Source organism: Oryx dammah, unplaced genomic scaffold (genome assembly GCF_014754425.2).
Source record: "Oryx dammah isolate SB20612 unplaced genomic scaffold, SCBI_Odam_1.1 HiC_scaffold_13, whole genome shotgun sequence".
Classification (NCBI taxonomy): Eukaryota; Metazoa; Chordata; class Mammalia; order Artiodactyla; family Bovidae; genus Oryx; species Oryx dammah.
Window position 1 is genome coordinate 59680009 of NW_024070197.1, and position 18792 is coordinate 59698800.

Genomic DNA, 18792 nt, shown 5'->3' on the forward strand with positions numbered 1-18792 from the left:
AAAACAAACCCAGAGGTGCTATACCTTCCTCATCCTCTACTTCTCACAGCAAGTCAAGTCCTCTGTTCAAAGTACAGCTTGTCCCTGACCATCTCCATCTCCACGGCTGCTGCCCAGACCTGACCCGCTGTCATTTCCCCACATGGGGGAATGGCTTAGTGCCCCTGAATTCTTCCATTTCAACCTGTCCTCTGTGTAGCAGCAAAAGGGGTCTTCTTAAATTTGAATTGCATGTTGGCAGTCTACTTAAAATCCTGCAAACCCAGAACTCTCAGCAGATAATCCAAACTGGTATCAAGGCCTTGGAGGCCCAGCATGACCAGTCCTTCCTTTGTTACTCAATGTCACCTTGTGCCTCTCTCTTTAAAGCCATCAGCATTGCATCTCTGGGTGCCTTTTTCTTTTAGGCATATATTCCTCTGACACTCTTCTTCAGCTGCCCTCTTCCACTTTTAAGAACCCCGAGATTACACTGGGCACACTTGTATAATCCAGGCTAATCTCACTATTTTATTTTTTTTTTGAGCTAAATACTTTTTGTAAGGAAAATTATAGTTGATTTACAATGCAGTGTTAACTTCAGACATACAGCAAAGTGATTCAGTAATACACACACATATATATTTCTGTTGTTTTTAATATTCTTTTCCCTTACAGGTCATTATAACATATTAAATATAGTTCCCTCTGCTATACAGTAGGTTCCTGTTGCTTTTCTGTTTTATGTATAGTAATGTGTGTATGTTGATGCCAATAATCTCACTATTTTAAAGTCAGCAGATTAGTACTTTTAATTCCATCTGTCACCTTATTCCCCTTGCCAAGTAATTTAACATATTCATAGGTTCTGGGGATTAGGAGATGAATGGCTTGAGGGACCATTATTCTGCCTTAAATAAATAAATGGCCAACTGGCTTAGAAATTCTTTGTGGGTAAATGACTGCATTTAAATTTCTCTTGTTGCTTCACATGTCTACCCAAGCCAGGCCAACATTTGGGCTCAGTAATTACTGTGATGGGAACTTTCTGACTCCTAGAGAAATGCAGCAGGTTCAGACAGTCCTTTTAGTTATCAGCCTTAGACGAGGACCCAGACACCGTCCAGGTACTAGGTGAAGAGTTTTCTCAAGATATAATTAAATAGCTAATATTCTTTGGAAGGTATGAGATTTATAGTTGGTGCCCCTGGAACTGGCACAGTCTCTCACAGAGTGACAAATGGCATTATAAACGTCTGTACCTAAGGTGATTCCAGCTGAGGTGATTAATTTCTGGAAGATTAATACAGGGAAGCCGAAGGCCATGTTTTGCAATCAAGTAGACTTCTCTTGCCTCGGCCTGTATTGAATTCCAGCCTTGGAGTGGAAAAAAATTATGGAGATAGATATTTCACGAGTCCCATATACACAGCACACCCTCACCTCGGAGGTGGAGTGAAATGAAGTGGTATGGTTTTTGGGAAAAGCTGCTGACGCCCAGCTTCCCATAACATCACATGCTTTTCTCAAGGACAACACAGCAAAAACGTTCAATGGTGGGATGGATTTTTCTTGGAGGAGACCTGGAGTCGAGCTGTCATAGCTCAGGCTATTTTTAGTGGTGATGCTTTTAAAACTTAAGGAACCTGTCTCCCCTCACCAGGCTCCAGCACAGGGTTGCTATGCAACAGGCCCATTGTCCTGGTGGCTCTCCCACTCTTTTCTCCCAGATATTCAGTGGACTGGACTTTGGCAGGAACCGAACGAGAGGGTGGGGCCTGAAAGGAAGAGCAGCAGCTTTGGAATCTCAGACCAGAGTCCTGGCTTCACTATTTCCAGTTGTGTGGCCTTGGGCAGATATCTGTATCTCCCTGAGCCTCAGTTTCACCATGTGTAAAATGCAGATTCTGTTAGTATCTAACTCCTAAGATTATTGCAAGGATCAAATGTGATTCTATATGTGAAGCACTTAAAACAGGATGGTTCTGTTACCAAGTCCAAGCTCATACTGATCACCATGCGACAGGCCAATAAAAAATAGAGAGATGAGATGTCAGGGCGAGGAACAGCAACTTTATCCAGAAAGCTAGCAGACCGAGAAGATGGTGGACTAGTGTCCCAAAGAACCATCGTCTCCACCGTAGGATTCAGGCTTCTTTTATTCCAAAAGGGGAAGGGGTGTGGCTGGTTGTTGTAAACTTCTTAGTGTCAGAATCCTTTGTTTTTGCAGCTGTTCATGTGGTCAAGTCACAAGGTTTCTGTAAACCTCCAGCAAGACAAATGATATTCTCTGTTTTGCAACTTTTTATCTCTATATGAATGAAAATTGTGATACCTTTAAAGGTCAAGCCTGGCAGTCAGAGCCTTGAGAATGGGCTGTTATGTATATTTCAGGTTTGTTCTTCTCTGTTACAGTTTCATAAAATAGTAGTCTGTTATAAGTTGCACAAAATGAGTTGATAAAATCATGTGGGTAAAATCGAGGAAATCCTTTTGATTAAAACTTTAGTGCCCCTTCTGCCTCTTCTGTTTATTAGACTATCATAAGATGGTTTTCTACAAAACCAAAAATAAAACAACAGTGAGCATATGATGAGTACAAGTGTTCATAATTAGAGACACTGTTTCATTGATTTTTACAAAGAACCCTATGACTTCATGGCTTTGCTGCCTGGGCATCGTGGAGAAGCCTGAGTCATTCTGAATGTTAGGTCCTGCTGCCTCTCTGTGTGAGCTTTCCTGATTGCTCCAGTGGTAATAATCCACATGCAATGCAGCAGACACTGGAGACCTGTGTCCTGTAGAGGAAATAGCAACCCACTCCAGTATTCTTGGCTGGAAAATCCCATAGAGGAGCCTGGCGGGCTGCTGTCCATGGGGTCACAAAGAGTTGGACATGACTGAGCATCAACAACCCCCTCCCCCCCAACACGTCTCTTATGTGTATTTTAGGGCCACTGGGACAGAGTAAGCCATGGACCACTAAATTCTCATTAAGGCTCTCAGCTCTTTAATTCTCATCTAGAGAATGAGAGAGAAGGAGCCTTGCACGTCTGTGCTTAGTTGCTCAGTTGTGTCCAACTCTTTGCGACCCCATGGACTGTAGCCCACCAGGTTCCCCTGCCCGTGGGGATTCTCCAGACAAGAATAATGGGGTGGACTGGCATGCATGTCTGTCCACCGATAAAAATAAGCTTCTTCATCTGTAAAGCTCTTCACAGTTTGTAGGGTACTTTCATGCAGATGATGACACTGATTGCTCGCAATGTGCCTGCAGAGTCCTGTTTGCTTTTTAAGTGTTGTAATAGTTAAATAACACTAACCATGTGTGTGTGTGAGGGGCAGGGAAGAGGGACTGTTCTCAAATAAATGCAAGGGGTTGGGTTTATGGAAATGCCGCTGCACAAGACGATAAAAGATCCCAGTGCTAGTACTGATTTTGCCAAGAACACTGTGGTCTTCAGGGCAACTTCTTGTTCTACCTGGTCTGGCCTGACCCCTGGTAAACCACATTTCCCCAGCCCCCATCCCATCCTGAGGACCCTATTTTTAAAGTGACCTTATGCCCTGAGTTTTCTGGAGCAATCCTCATTTCAGTATCCTGTCTTGATTTCCAGCTATGTAACCAAATCTGCACCCCAACTTTTGGTTTTGAAAATATAGTCTTTGTGATTCTGCCCCAGCAAGAACACATATATGGTTGGTTTGCTTAATTGATACTCTGTGTGTCTCAGTGGGGCTTCCCTGATAGCTTAGTTGGTAAAGAATCCGCCTGCAATGCAGGAGACCCCGGTTCAATTCCTGGGTCGGGAAGATCTGCTGGAGAAGGGATAGGCTACACACTCCAGTATTCTTGGGGTTCCCTTGTGGCTCAGCTGGTGAAGAATCTTCCTGCAATGTGGGAGACCTGGGTTCTATCCCTGGGTTGGGAAGATCCCCTGGAGAAGGGAAAGGCTACCCCCTCCAGTATTCTGGCCTGGAGAATTCCATGAACTGTATAGTCCATGGGGTCACAAAGAGTTGGATACAACTGAGTGACTTTCACTGTGTCTCAGTGGTTCTTAAGTTTGGGGAGTGGGGAGTCATAGAACTTTGGGAATTTGGTGAAAGCTATGGCTCATCATCTTAGAAAAATGTACAAGGGCATAGATATGGGAAAATTTGCGTTTTTCTTTAGAACATTTCAGACACCCTCTCAGGCCCATTCCAATGCAGGACATAATTGGATTCATGGACTCCAAATTAAGAATTCTTGCTGTAGATGGCAGATGCTGATATACAGCTAGAGAGAAGAACCATCTTTCTATATACAGCTTATCAATATGCCACCCACCACCTTAGCAATTTTATTTCTGCCCCAGCTGCAGAGCATAGGTGATTTTTCACCCATGGAGGCAAAGTATAGAGTAATGGGCTTGTATGTGTTCTGAACATAAGCAGTGTTTCATTTTGTCTAGTCATACTTTCCCAATTAATATGGTCAGATCCTCTTCTCCATGGACATCAATTTGCTTCTATGTGCTGCTGCTGCTGCTGCTAGGTCGCTTCAGTCATGTCTGACTCTGTGCGACCCCATAGACGGCAGCCCACCAGGCTCCCCCGTCCCTGGGATTCTCCAGGCGAGAACACTGGAGTGGGCTGCCATTTCCTTCTCCAATGCATGAAAGTGAAAAGTGAGAACGAAACCGCTCAGTCGTGTCTGACTCTTAGCGACCCCATGGACTGCGGCCTACCAGGCTCCTCCGTCCATGGATTTCCCAGGCTTGTATGTGAGTTACTCTTAAATAGAGAGAGAGAGAAAGATGAATAAATGGCTTTTCTAACAGCAGAACACATGTTTTCAAGTTTCTAAAACTGGGAAGAGACCTTGAGGTCTTTTCATCTGAGACACAAAAACTCTGTCTACATTACTCAATGAATGAAATAAGCCTGTTGCATCGTTTCAGTAAGCTCACACCGTGTTTGCATATGACACACTTAGAAATAGCCTTGAGTTCACAGAACATGTTCTTTTTGCCACTTTTATTGAATCAAGTGGCTTTCATAGTCTACCTGCCCTTGTACATGTTTTTTTTTTTTTTTTTCTATCACTAGTTAGAAAACGAAATGGTTCTCCACTATAAGAGAATGACGGAGTCATGTGAGTAGAAATAATAAATAACTTCTACCTAAATCTCAAGGACCAGTATGGGGAGTGTGGCAATGGTGACAGCCTGGTTGCTCGGGCCCCATCTTAACTGGGTAGAAGCTGCATAGCTGTCACAGCTGTGTCCACGAGGAATGCAGATGTACGTGACTGAACCTTCTGATAGGAGAAGCTGGAAACTGGGAATTTGCTTGGACATCTGTTGACTTTAAAATTCTTGACCGTGTTGTTTTCTGCATTTGTTTGCTTTTATTTTATACTGTGCAACCCAAAGAAAACACATCTGCAGACCAAATCCTGCCAGTTCGCTGCTACTTTGTGATTTTTAATCTGGTCCAGTACCTCATTTTACAGGTCACAGTGCTAAGGAGAAAATTACATCTGTGTTTACTCAATGAACAGAAATGATAAGGCATTGAAACCAGGTCTCCTGACTTTCCATTTATTTCAATTCCTCTTCCATCATGCTGTTCCGTGAATTTCATTCTCTCTAGCCATTTTGACTTTGTTGAGGGTGTGAAAAAAATGTTGCTTGCTGTATCAGTAAACAAGGGATGTTGCAGCCATCAACCAATCACATTACAGCCACCCTGACAGTGAGCCCTGAGGGAACTCAAGGTAGAAACAGGATGCCCACCATCAAGTCATCAACCACTGCAGCCACTGAGGATGGGAAGACACAGGATACTGGTCCCCAGAGGTGCACTGAAATCAGTGAGCCCAGGCGTTTGCATCTTCCCAAACACAGAGAAGTACAAAATTCATTAACCTGAAATATCTGACTTTCTGCAATTAACAGTAATCTTTTGAATTCTGACTACCAGGTTTTTGTTGCAAAATCTCCTATATAGCCTGGCTCCCCTCTCACCTTTTTAGAGCAGTCCCTCAGAGTTATCTGAGAGGCTGTGTCTAGGGCTCAAGTCCTTAGTTTTGTCTCCCAAATAAAACACAATTCTCAACTTTTAGGTTGTGCTGTATATATTTTTTTCAGTTGACAAGGGCAAAGAGCATCCATAAATTTAAGCTATATGAGTGGAACTCTGAAAACTGAAGACATTCTTCAACCAAGGGCCAAAGGTTCGTGGGTCTCCTAGGTGATATTCAAGTACACAGCAAGCACATTATTTCTGGCAACAAGAACAGGCAGTAAGAATCCTTCACACAACTTTCTTCTGTGCTCTGCCACAGCATGCTCTCCCTGCAGATAATTTGCCTTAAAGCATACTGTATTTGGAGACTCATTAAGCCATAAATCAATTACTCTCCAGAGCACCCAATATTAAAGTTATTCAAATCAAATCGTTTTGGTGGTCTGAAACCAGAGGCTCTTGCAAGGCTGCAGGATTGTATTATAGCAGAAAACTTATAAAATAGCTCTTTAGCCTGATAAAAATCATTGAAAACGGGTAAGGGTTTGTCATTATTTCGATTTAGGGCTTTAGTGTGGTCTGGGGAATCGATAGAGCATGACCTTCTTTGATAACATTTGGACCAACAATGCATTGATTTTTATATCCTGCATGATGACTGGCTAGACATTCAGTCCTGGAGGGAATAAACAAAAAAGATGAAAATTATAAAGAATGTTCGTTTCAAATGTCAGAATGGGCAAGAATTGATGCAAGAATTAAGGTAAAGGGGAAAAGGCCATGAGCCACTGTTTTCAGGAGACGGTTATGACAGGACTGCAGAAACAAGCAGAACAGTCTTCTCTGTTGAAACAGTTTAATTGTGAAGATGTTTGGTTCATGATCAGAAATGGCCTTGATTGTAAAATCTTTGGGCCCGTGCCAGTCTTTTTCAGCTGTGTCATCCAGTCATTCAGCATAGGACCTGGTGCTTAGTAAGTGCTTGATACGTATTCAAAGCTTTTTATTTTTAATTTATTAAGTGCCTGCTCTCTTTCTTTGGAGGGGAGGGGTTTCTTCCAACTGCCAGAAAAAAATTAGAGTTGAAAGTACCTCAAGTACCACTGATGCAGGCAAGCACTGATCCAAAACATAATGTACTCTTAAAAGCGTGAAGATCAAGAAAAAATACACACACATTTATTCCTGTGAATCCTAGGCTTTTTGCTCTGCTGTTCTGCTGAAGCTTCTTTGGTGGACTCCGTAGCTTTCCTGGAGCTATTTTCATTCATTAACAGCAGTCTGACTGTGCCTTGCGGGGAGATGGAGGCTGGGGTCTCCTACGCCACCGTCTTGATCCCAACCACCCTGTGTTGAGTGTGCCATCTGTTTTCTGTCGAGACACTGACAGATAAACCATCATCACACTAGGAAATCTGCTCAGAGAAGGATGCTGTTAGGACTGGGGAAAATATCTATTTAATAACCTTAAAACTTAGGAAAAAAAGAGAGAAATCAGGATAGCAGTTTTAAGATGTCTCTGTGGACTCATCATGGATGGTGTGGAGTGGGGATTCAGAGTTCAGGGGATGGCTGCCATCACCCAAGTCAGAAATCACGGGAGGGAAACTGAGACCAGGGCGCTGGCGCTGAGAGAGATGGAGAGACCGGTGTGGGCTCAGAGATACTTAGCAGGTAGAATCTACAGTGTGTGTATTGGAGAGAATTGCAGAGGGAGAAGAAGAAGAAATTGCCAATGAGGTTTACTGGGTTTCTGGGTTGTCCATTTGATTGGACAGTGTTATTGTTTACTGAGATAGAGGACCATGGAGGAGGCTATATGGAAGGGCAAGGGCCATATGTTCAATTTTGGATACACCGAGTTTTTAGTATCTGACAAACCTAGACAGCATATTAAAAAGCAGAGACATTACTTTACCAACAAAGGTCTCTATAGTCGAAGCTATGGTTTTTCCAGTGGTCATGTATGGATGTGAGAGTTGGACCATAAAGAAAGCTGAGCACTGGAGAATTAATGAGAGTCCCTTGGACTGCAAGGAAATCAAACTAGTCCATCCTAAAGGAAATCAGTCCTGAATACTCATTGGAAGGACTGATGCTGAAACTGAAGCTCCAATACTTTGGCCACCTGATGTGAAGAACTGATTCATTGGAAAAGACCCTGATGCTTCACAAGATTGAAGGCAGGAGGAGAAGGGACTACAGAGGATGAGATGGTCGGATGGCATCACTGACTTAATGGACATGAGTTTGAGTAAAGTCAGGGAGCTGGTGATGGACAGGGAGGCCTGGTGTGCTGCAGTCCATGGGGTCTCAAAGAGTTGGACATGACTGAGCGACTGAACTGAACTGAACTGAATGGGGATGTCAAGTGGTATACCCCAATGCAGGAAAGTTATAAAATTCAAAGAAGAGGTCAGGGCTAAGAATATCAATCCTAGTATACTCAGTCTGCAGATTGAACTCACACCTGTGCGCAAGGGTCAGTTCTCCTACCAAAAGGTTACAAAGTGATACAAAGTGTTAGTCGCTCCCTGCTGTCTGACTCTTTGCCACCCCATGGACTGGTAGCATGCCAGGCTCCTCTGTCCATGGGATTCTCCAGGCAAGAATACTTGAGTGGGTTGCCATTTCCTTCTCCAGGGGATCTTCCCGACCCAGGGATTGAGCCCACATCTCCTGCATTGCAGGCGAATTCTTTACCATCTGAGGCACCAGGGAAGCCACAAAGTGGTGCAGAACAGTTTCTCATTCTCAGAACCACTGACAGTCCTGTGCTGGGTGATTCTTTGCTGTGCAGCTGGCCTGTGCGCTGCGGGGTGTTTAGGAGCATCCGGGCCTCCCTGGCTTCTACTCACTGCATGCCAGGAGCACTCTCTGCCAGTGTGACTGCTGTGGTGTGTCCAGTTGTTCTCACCTGTCCCCTGGGTCGGGGGCAAGATTGCCCCTGGCTGATAACCACAGGTGTGGGGTAACAGTGGTGAGCTGAGGTTGTGGTAGCTGACTTGGCTCTGTCTAGGATGAGCCCAGGGTTGGATAAATGTGTGGAACAGAGGCAAGTGCAGGAGGTGGCGCATTTGTAGCTTTAATGCAAGAGCTTGAGCAAATCGTGTAGAGGAGGGTCTGGCTCATATTGTTGTGTTTTTGGCGTTACTGAGAAGTGGATAGGATCTGGAAGTGAGCCTTGAAAAGCTCCACCAGGAGGAAGAGCCAACAGTGAAGACAGCTAATGAATGAGTAGCTGGAAGGTCAGTGGAGAGATGAGGTGACAGGATGTCACAGGAGTGAGGCGAGGGTGGGATGTCAGTGGAGGGGGGCTCGGTGGACTTCTCACCCCGTCTGCGAAGTCTGAGCTCCTGTGTGCCCATCACCACCTTTCCCCTACACTTGGGACTGGGAGAAATCAATACAATATAGTATTGAGACAAAGTACTCTGGAATGTCTTTGTTAAATTGATTGGAGTTTAGGGTCTAGGAGTCTAGATCTCATGCTCTTAAATGATGCTCAGAATGTATTTATGACATTTTGATAAAGAGTTTTTTCTTGGTCTCAAGCTGATGTTCATTTTCAAAAAAATATTTTTTTCTAATTTATTTATTTTTGGCTGTGCTGGGTCTTCACTGCTGCACGGGCTTTATGCTAGTTGTGATGTGCGGGCTTCTCACTGCAGCAGCTTCTCTTGTTGCAGAGCATGAGCCCTGGGACGTGTGGGCTTCAGTAGTTGCAGTTCCTGGGCTTAACGCACAGGCTTAGCAGTTGTGGTGCACGGACTCAGTTGCTCCAAGGCATGTGGGATCTTCCCAGATCAGAGATCCAACCCATGTCTCTTTCTTGGGCAGACTGATTCTTTACCACTGAGCCACCAAGGAATTTAATATTGTAAAGAAACATACATTTCAACTGAAATTATGAGCTGGAATTATGAGCTTGACGTTGATAGCCTATGGTGAATGATGTTGGACTTGTGATCTCTGAAGATTTAGCTTGGGGACCAAGGACCAGGCTCGATCACTCAAGAGCTTTAGAGTAGCAGAGTTTTATTAAAGTGAAAAAGGGACAGAGAAAACTTCTGATGCAGACATCAGAAGGGGGACAGAGTGCCCCCCTCACTGGTTTTAGCGAGGGAGCTGTATACTTTTTCAGTTGGTTATTACAGCAAATCAAAAGAATGTCTCAAGGTTGTAAAGGTCTTACCAGACCCACTCCCACAATATACATTTTAAGATAACAGGATTAGTCAGAAGGTTCTCAAGAAGGAGAAATATGTCCTCAAGCAGGATGCATTGTTGTTATATAATCCTTCAAAAAAAATAAAAAGTGAAGTTACTCAGTCATGTCCAGCTCTTTGTGACCCATGGACTGTAGCCCACCAGGCTTCTCCGTCTATGGGATTTTCCAGGCAAGAGTACTGGAGTGAGTTGCCATTTCCTTCTCCAGGAGATCTTCCCAACCCAGGGATTGAACCCAGGTCTCCCACATTGCAGGCAGACGCTTTACCTCTGAGCCACCTGTTCAGTTCAGTTCAGTTGCTCAGTCGTGTCCAACTCTTTGTAACCCCATGAATCGCAGCATGCCAGGCCTCCCTGTCCATCACCAACTCCAGAAGTTCACTCAGACTCACATGCATCGAATCGGTGATGCCATCCAGCCATCTCATCCTCGGTCGTCCCCTTCTCCTCCTGCCTTCAATCATTCCCAGCATCAGAGTCTTTTCCAATGAGTCAACTCTTCGCATGAGGTGGCCAAGGTATTGGAGTTTCAGCCTCAACATCAGTCCTTCCAATGAACACCCAGGACTGATCTCCTTTAGAAGGCACTCATTGGATCTCCTTGCAGTCCAAGGGACTCTCAAGAGTCTTCTCCAACACCACAGTTCAAAAGCATCAATTCATCAGCGCTCAGCTTTCTTCACAGTCCAACTCTCACATCCATACATGACCACTGGAAAACCATAGCCTTGACTAGATGGACCTTTGTTGGCAAAGTAATGTCTCTGCTTTTCAATATGCTATCTAGGTTGGTCATAACTTTCCTTCCAAGGAATAAGCATCTTTTAATTTCATGGCTGCAGTCACCATCTGCAGTGGTTTTGGAGCCCCCCAAAATAAAGTCTGACACTGTTTCCACTGTTTCTGCATCTATTTCCCATGAAGTGATGGGACCAGATGCCATGATCTTTGTTTTCTGAACGTTGAGCTTTAAGCCAACTTTTTCACTCTCCTCTTTCACTTTCATAAAGGCTTTTTAGTTCCTCTTCACTTTCTGCCATAAGAGTGGTGTCATCTGCATATCTGAGGTTATTGATATTTCTCCTGGCTCAAATATATAATCCTCAGTACAGAGTTTAATCCTTAATCCTTAGTACAGAGATTATATATATTATACATATAATATAATAATATAAAATATATAAATATTATATATTATAAGCATTGTGTGTGTTATATAATATTTAATATGTATAATATATAATTATATATATAATATAAACATTATAATAATTTTGGGAGGGAATGCAACAACCTTATTGAAAGAAAAGTGCTATGTAATTTATCAAAAGCTTAAAAGGGGGAACTTAAAACACCTCCCCTCAAGCGCAGGACCAAGTGCAGAGTGGACTCTCTGGATGTTGTATTCAGACAGGGTGCGCCCATCTTCCAGCTGTTTCCCTGCAAAGATCAGCCTCTGCTGGTCTAGGGGGATGCCCTCTTTGTCTTGGATCTTGGCCTTGACATTCTCGATGGGGTTGCTGGGCTCCACCTCCAAGGGGATGGTCTTACGGTCAAGGTCGTCACAAAGATCTGCATCCCACCTCTGAGGCAGAGGACTAGATATATATATATATACATTATTATATATAATATATTATTTATTATTTTATTTATATTTATTATTATAGTTGTTATAAAATAATATAACACAAAATATATATTTTTATATATTATATTTAATATTAATATATGCCATATTGTGTTATATAAATATAATATATAATTATTTTATATGTATAATTATACAATAATAAATATATAAATGTGTAATATATTATTATATAATATATAAACTAATATATAGTCATATAAATATTATATATTATATAATCCTGTTATATATATAATCCTTAGTACAGAGTTTAAGCTGAGTTGTTTTGTTGTGTAATCATAAGCTCCAGGCTCAAAGAAAAAAACATTTTCTGTGATTACAACTAAGGAATGTAGAAAAAAAATTTGTCCTTTCCTCTTCCTTGAGAATTCCAGACCCCTATCTCCTCTTTGAGAGCCCCAGACCCCTTTCTCCTCATTGGGGATGCCGGACTTCCTACCCAGAAATCTACTAACCTAGAAATTGACTCTCTCAATGTGCTGGTATGTTTTTACATAATACATGTTAAACTTTATACATGACTTTTAACATATGAAAGGCTCATCTATACACCTCCTGCCTCACCTCAAGCATGTAATGTCTCTCTCTGTTAATAAGGCTGTAGGTAAAGAGAGGATGGAGGGTTATAAGTGAGTGCATGATATTTCCACATCCATGTTTTAGAAGCACCACTCAAGTGGCAGTGTGGAGAGAAGAGTGGAAAGGGAGTCAGATTTTCAAAATGTTTCTCATTCATTATCTGCAAAGTTCAAATAATTACACAAACAAATTTCCTCTGCTCTGCCAGCAGGAACACTGGAGGTAGGGCTGAGGAGAATCGCTATCATTGAAAACATCTGATTTCGTGATGGAGGCATCACCAGCCCCTCCCCTCCAAACCCAAGAGCCTGTGATTCTGCCTCATCTCATGATAATTCTGTATAAATTCAAGATTTATGAGGCTTTATGATAGAAAGTGAAGTCTTTTAGTTGGAGGAGAATGTTATTGTGAAAATGCAGATTTTAAGAGACACTGTCTTTTCTGTCGGGGAGGAAAATCTCCCCTCTACCCTTGTGGGTTCATCTGGCTGGCTTAGTCATTACAGTGACATGAGACAGATGAACGGAGAAAAAACAAATGTAATGACATACATGTGGGGGCTCCATAAGAATGTGAGGCTTCAGAACAGGTTAGGAAGTTTAGGCTGATCTGGCATCTGAGAGAAGGAGAAGGGGGTAGGGGGTTGGGATTTCAGACAGTTTACATGAAGATGGGGAAATGTAGATCCTTGGCAAACATGTGCGTCATTCTGTGCAGACACAACAGGACCCAGGGACTTTGATCAGACGGGCCTGGCTGGTTTCCCCTCAGTCAGCCCCACCTAGCTCATGCTCCTTGTAGCTGACTCTGGGGGAAACTCTCTTCCGGGGACCCCCACCCCTACCTCCACCCCATGGAGACTTTTCTTTTTTTAAGTCTGCATTTTTTTTCTTTTTTGGTGTGAACTTATTTTGGGGGTTTCCCAGTTGGTGTTAATGGTAAAGAACCCACCTGCCAATTCAGGATACATAAAAGATGTGGGTTCGATCACTGGGTTGGTAAGGTCCCCTGGAGAATACTGGCATGGCAACCCACTCCTGTATTCTTGCCTGGGGAATCCCATGGACAGAGGAGCCTGGTGGGCTGCAGACCATGGGGTCACAAGGAGTCGGACACGACTGAAACCACTGAGCATGCACGCAGCACTCTGGGTCTTAGTTGCAGCATGTGGGAGTTTTATTAACAGTTGCGGCGTGTGACCTCTTAATCGTGGCGTGCGGGACCTAGTTCCCCCACCAGGGATGGAACCCAGACCCCCAGCATTGGGAGCTTGGAGTCTTAGCCACTGGACCCCCAGGGAAGTCCCCTGAGACTTTCATTTCTTAGAAACAGCCAACCTACAAGAATCCTCATGCCAAAGACACACATTGTGCAGTGACGCCTTGCTCCCCTCCCTTCCCGAGGGAGGGACCCTTGTGACAAGTCAATTCAGACCTGTCCCCTGCCCTTCCTCTGGAGACACAGGGAGCCTGGGTGGTCTGTTCTGGCTCAAGACCACCGCAGTCCCTTTTCAGCGAGATAAAGGAAGTCTAGAGCAGTCAAGTATGGTTGCCCACTGTCAAAGATAGGAAAAACCCTTTCATAGACTCAAGGCCCAGGGTCAGATATGCAGATACCTGCGAGGACTGCACAGGTGCTCATAATTAATGCTGTAGAGCTGGCAGGCTAATGCACGTGACCCTAAGGGGTGAGCAGTTACTCAGCAAAACCTGCTAGTTAGTTAATCTAATGTGGCCAAATGGAATGGGCCCAATGTCTTTAGAGCTCTGGCCTTTTAAAGCATATCTGGATTCTTTATCTCCTTTCCCCCTCCACTTACCCCTTTAAGAAAAAGCAGACTCTAGGGACCATACATTAATAACCTCAGAGTTAGCTACCTTCCCATCTGATTTTGCAGCAGTTCTGATAGTACTAGCTTCTGCTTGGTCACCCCCAGAGCCAGAGGGTTCATTACCATTCAAGTCAGCCCTGTTAGACAGGAAATGTTTGTGTTCAACAGAAAGTTTTGAGAAATGGAACATTTCCTTCCATATAAGCAAACAAGGATGTCCCAATCACCAGCAGTTGCAGCCACTGTGGATACTGAGCTGGCGAGCCCTGAGGAAGCTCAGGGTGTGAAAACACAGGGTTTATTGTTGTTGTTTAGTTGCTAAGTCATGTCTGACTCTTTACAACCCCGTGGACTGCAGTACACTGGGCTTCCCCCCTCCTTCACCATCTCCTAGAATTTGCTCAAACTCATATCTAGTTAGTTGGTGATGCCATCCAACCATCTCATCCTCTGTCACCCCCTTCTCCTCCTACACTCAATCTTTCCCAGCATCTGGGTCTTTTCTGATGAGTTACCTCTTTGCATCAGGTGGCCAAATTATGGGAGCTTCAGCATCAGTCCTTCCAATGAATTTTCAGTTGATTTCCTTTAGGATGGACTGGTTTATCTCCTTGCTGTCCAAGGAACTCTTCAGAGTCTGGCCCCAGATACCTGAGCTGCTTATCAAAGGAATGATTTCAGTGAGCCCAGACTCTTGCCATCTTCCCATACACAGAAATGTGCTAAATTCCTAAACTTGGGGTATCTAGTTTTCTTTAATTTCAGTAATCTTTTGATATTCATACCCTTTGCCCTTTGTTGCAAAACTTCCCTTGAACCTGGCTCCTCCCCTCACCTCCTCAGAGCACTTCTCTCAGGGTCACTTGAGAGGTTGTCTCCTGGGCTTGAAGTCCTAAAAATTCCCACCCAATAGAACAGAACTCTCAACTTTAGTCGTGAATATAGTTTTTTAAGTCCACAGTCTTTATGGGAAAAAAAAAAAAAACAAAAAACACAACCCACATGTCTTAGCTTGTCATTCAGGCTTCTTCCCTGCACCCATCTGCACGGCACACACCTTAGGAGTCATCCTCTGCTTCCCATAATGTCGTTTCAGTGTCTCCCAAATTCGCCAACTATCTTCACCAGGGTTTTCCTTACCCACCCCCACTGTCTAGACTCCCCGGTGCTCTGCTCTCTGATATTCTAAATTTAATAGCCCATTTTTAAAAGCTAGCAAAATCATGTCTGCAAAAGCAATGTGCTTCATAAAAAAAGGCAAACTGTGGATTCTGAATATGGTTTTGAATAGCTCCTCAAGCTGAGCCTGCCTGTTTGAACATTTCTAGTCAAAATCATGGTTGGTTTAAGGAGGGAACACAAAAATGAAATTTGCAGGTGGTTTCCATCCTAAATTATATATCTGTGTATTTCTCAGTAAGTTGGCCAAACTTTACATTTACTGGAGACAGAGAAAAGGTGAGAAAACCCATAATTTGGCTTGGGTATTAGAAAACATTTTCGTGAATTAGATATTGATTTTTCTAAAGAGTTTTTCTCTGGTGGTTGTTAGTGAGCGGTATGCAACAGCATGCTGAGTTGGCAAGAATGTAGCACAACCTTATCACCGTCCCTTCCTGAGTCCATTACAGACATCACCAGTGGAGCAGAGCACACCTACCATGTTCTGAGCAGAGGCCCTCAGAGTACAAGCTCCACGAGGGCAGGAACCATGTCTCGCTTGTTAAATGGAATCTCACCTTTAGGTGCACCCATCCCACCAGTCCTCGGAGGACAGAGAGATGCTTGGCAAAGGTGGAGTTCAGGCATCGCCAGCTCCCTTGTCCTAATTCTATCCTCAGACCATCAAACCTCCAAGGTCACCGTGTTCTCAGTTGGTGTTATGCTTGAGAAGACCATCCTATGAACAATTTAAAGGAAGGGTTGGCAAGGGGACCAGGTGGAAATGATGCAGCCTCATGAGAAAAAGAATAGTCTAAGGAAGAAATGAGAAGGCTTTGAATTCGGGAGATGGACAAGAAGGAATCATAGTTGACAGTGTTGTTGGGGTGGGGCTGCCATGTTTGGCAACTTGAGAGAGGAAAGAGCATCAAGTCTTCTGCAGACCTGGGTTCAAACCTTTCCATTAAATGGTGGATAAACTTTACAGGGACTGTTGTTTAATTCCTCTAGGCGTCAATTTTCTCTTGCGTGTATTGCTAGGTCAATGATTAGAGTATCTATCACAAAGGTTTGATTAACACTGGAGGCTAAACAGGCAAAATAAACGTCTGTTTTGATCTTAGGGAGCTGTGTACCATTAACTGGACTTGAAGACACCAGAAAGCAAAGATGAAGGATATTTTTGGCAGCCAGAATTGTGAGGCTTGCACATTGACTCAATGAGGTGTACGATGCAGCCAGCAGAGATGGACACTCTATGCTTTGTTTTGTTTATTTTACAGACATATTATTAACTATTTTAAGGGTTAGTGGGAGTCATTGACCAATGTTGTTCAGGGAGGAAGAAATTTTCCTCTACCTTTTGAGGTGCTTCTGGCTGATCTAAGAATTAAATTGATACAAGACCGATTAATAAGAGAAAATTAGAAGTTTAAAAACATCCATCCATACATAACAACTCCTCGTTAGTATAGTGGTTAGTGTCCCCACCTGTCACACGGCAGTCTAGGGTTCAATTCCCTAATGGAGATGGAGACGTCGGTGATCTTTTGGGCTTCCCTGGTACCCCAAATAGTGAAGAATCTGCCGGCAACGCAGGAGACCCAGGTTTGATACCTGGGTTGGGAAGATCCCCTGAAGGAGGGAATGGCTACCCACTGCAGTATTCTAGCCTGGAAAATTCCATGGACAGAGGAATCTGATGGGCTACAGTCCATGGGGTTGCAAAGAATTGGACACAACTGGGTGCCTAAACAACAATAATATACATGGTTGAGACCCAGGAAAACTGAGTAACTTGTCGAAATGACTGAAGCCCTCACTTTAGATACAATCTTTACCTGAAAACAAAAGAGGATGTTGGGGGGGGGGCGGTGGTTTGGGACTTCAAAGAGGAGGAAGACAATTCACAAGGATGTGGTAAAGCAAATATTTGGTAAACGAAGAGTGTTTGGTGGGCCACACAGACAGTGGAGACCAGGGTGGACTCAGGATCTCTAGGTTCTGTCTACAGTTTCCCCACCACTTAGCCCAGAGTCTTTGCAGGTATTGGTGGCGACACCTCCATTTGGGGAACAGGCCCTTGATCTAAATTCTTTTAGGCATTTATGGGAAAGATCAAAGTTGCTTGCCAAGTCTTTCGGGCCCTGATTGTTTTCATCAAAATTATCTTCATGCCAAAGGAACATTTGGGAGAGGCAATTTTGCTCCCCAGCTCCAGTGCATTTGGTTTTGAGCAAAACAGTTGGATGCTTGAGAAATATATAAGGATGTACCCTTCTCTGGGTATTTTATTATTATCTTTATAACCTCCTGGGCCCCCGATGGATAATTCTTTTTAACATCCAGTAGCTGCTATTGTATCTGCAGCTGGACTTACTGCTAAGCATAATGTCAGCTAAGTATTTTTGTTTTCCCCTGTCACTGTAGCACCGAGGGCTGTGTGACCTGGAGTTTCCTTCCGAGCATTTCTAAAAGGAAGCAAACTAGCACTGTGGATGGATAGGCCTTTTCACATTTGCAAAGCATTCTTTTGGGTCATTCCAACTCCCACCGCTTTGCTTTTGGCAGGCACTGTAGCTCCCAAGCAAGTGGCAGACCATCTTTTATTCTCATAAAGCCGTCAGGAATGTCTCGTAGTGCCGCAGTGATGAGCATTTTGCAGTTGGTAAATTCACGGCCCTTGGACGTGTCATGGGTGGACGGCCACTTCCTCTGGGGCAGACTGACCCCTGCAAGCTTCCACCATGGCTGGTGATGTGAGGAGACGGGGCGTGACAAGCCCTTTGAGAAGGAGGAAACGTGCACCGTTGGGAACAGAGGAGAAGGTAATGGAGGTGGGTGAGCCTCTCGGGGTAGAAGCAGACTTAATTTACCCATTAGAAGCATTTCCTGTAATTAGCTGACAATGGATTTCGCCTCTATTAGATTAGAACTAGATGAAAAAATTGACAGAAATCTCAAAGCAAGTGAAAGAAATGCCCTTCAAGTACTCTCATTAGAGAGCAAATTATCTTCCCTTAGATGAGTTTCCGCCCTTGACAAGACAGCGGGGAAGGAACATCGCTGACATCCCTGGTTTCGCCACACGGGGTTTTTAGCGGCGTTTTTAGCGGCTCGTGTGCACTGAAGGCATCAGAACCAGCCTCCCCACAAGGTGCCACTCTGGCACGTGGCTTGTTTTGAGCTGGAGTCAGTCAAGGCCCTAAAGACACAGGAAGAGCTTTTCATTTCCCTCTGTAACTGCCTCAAACTGAGTCACTTTGCTGTACATCGGAAAGTAATACAGTGTTATAAATCAACTATACTTCAATATAAAAAGATTAAATTAAAAACCATCAT

General features: G+C 43.8%; 1 long non-coding RNA gene across 1 annotated transcript; it reads right to left on the bottom strand.

Annotated features, from left to right (window-relative positions):
- Positions 1-3785: 3785 nt before the first annotated feature.
- Positions 3786-11828, bottom strand: LOC120872829. Its single transcript, XR_005723350.1, has 3 exons — positions 11578-11828; positions 11071-11073; positions 3786-3798 (listed from the first exon to the last, which is right to left on the bottom strand). It is a non-coding gene; the product is annotated as an uncharacterized LOC120872829 (long non-coding RNA).
- Positions 11829-18792: the final 6964 nt, after the last annotated feature.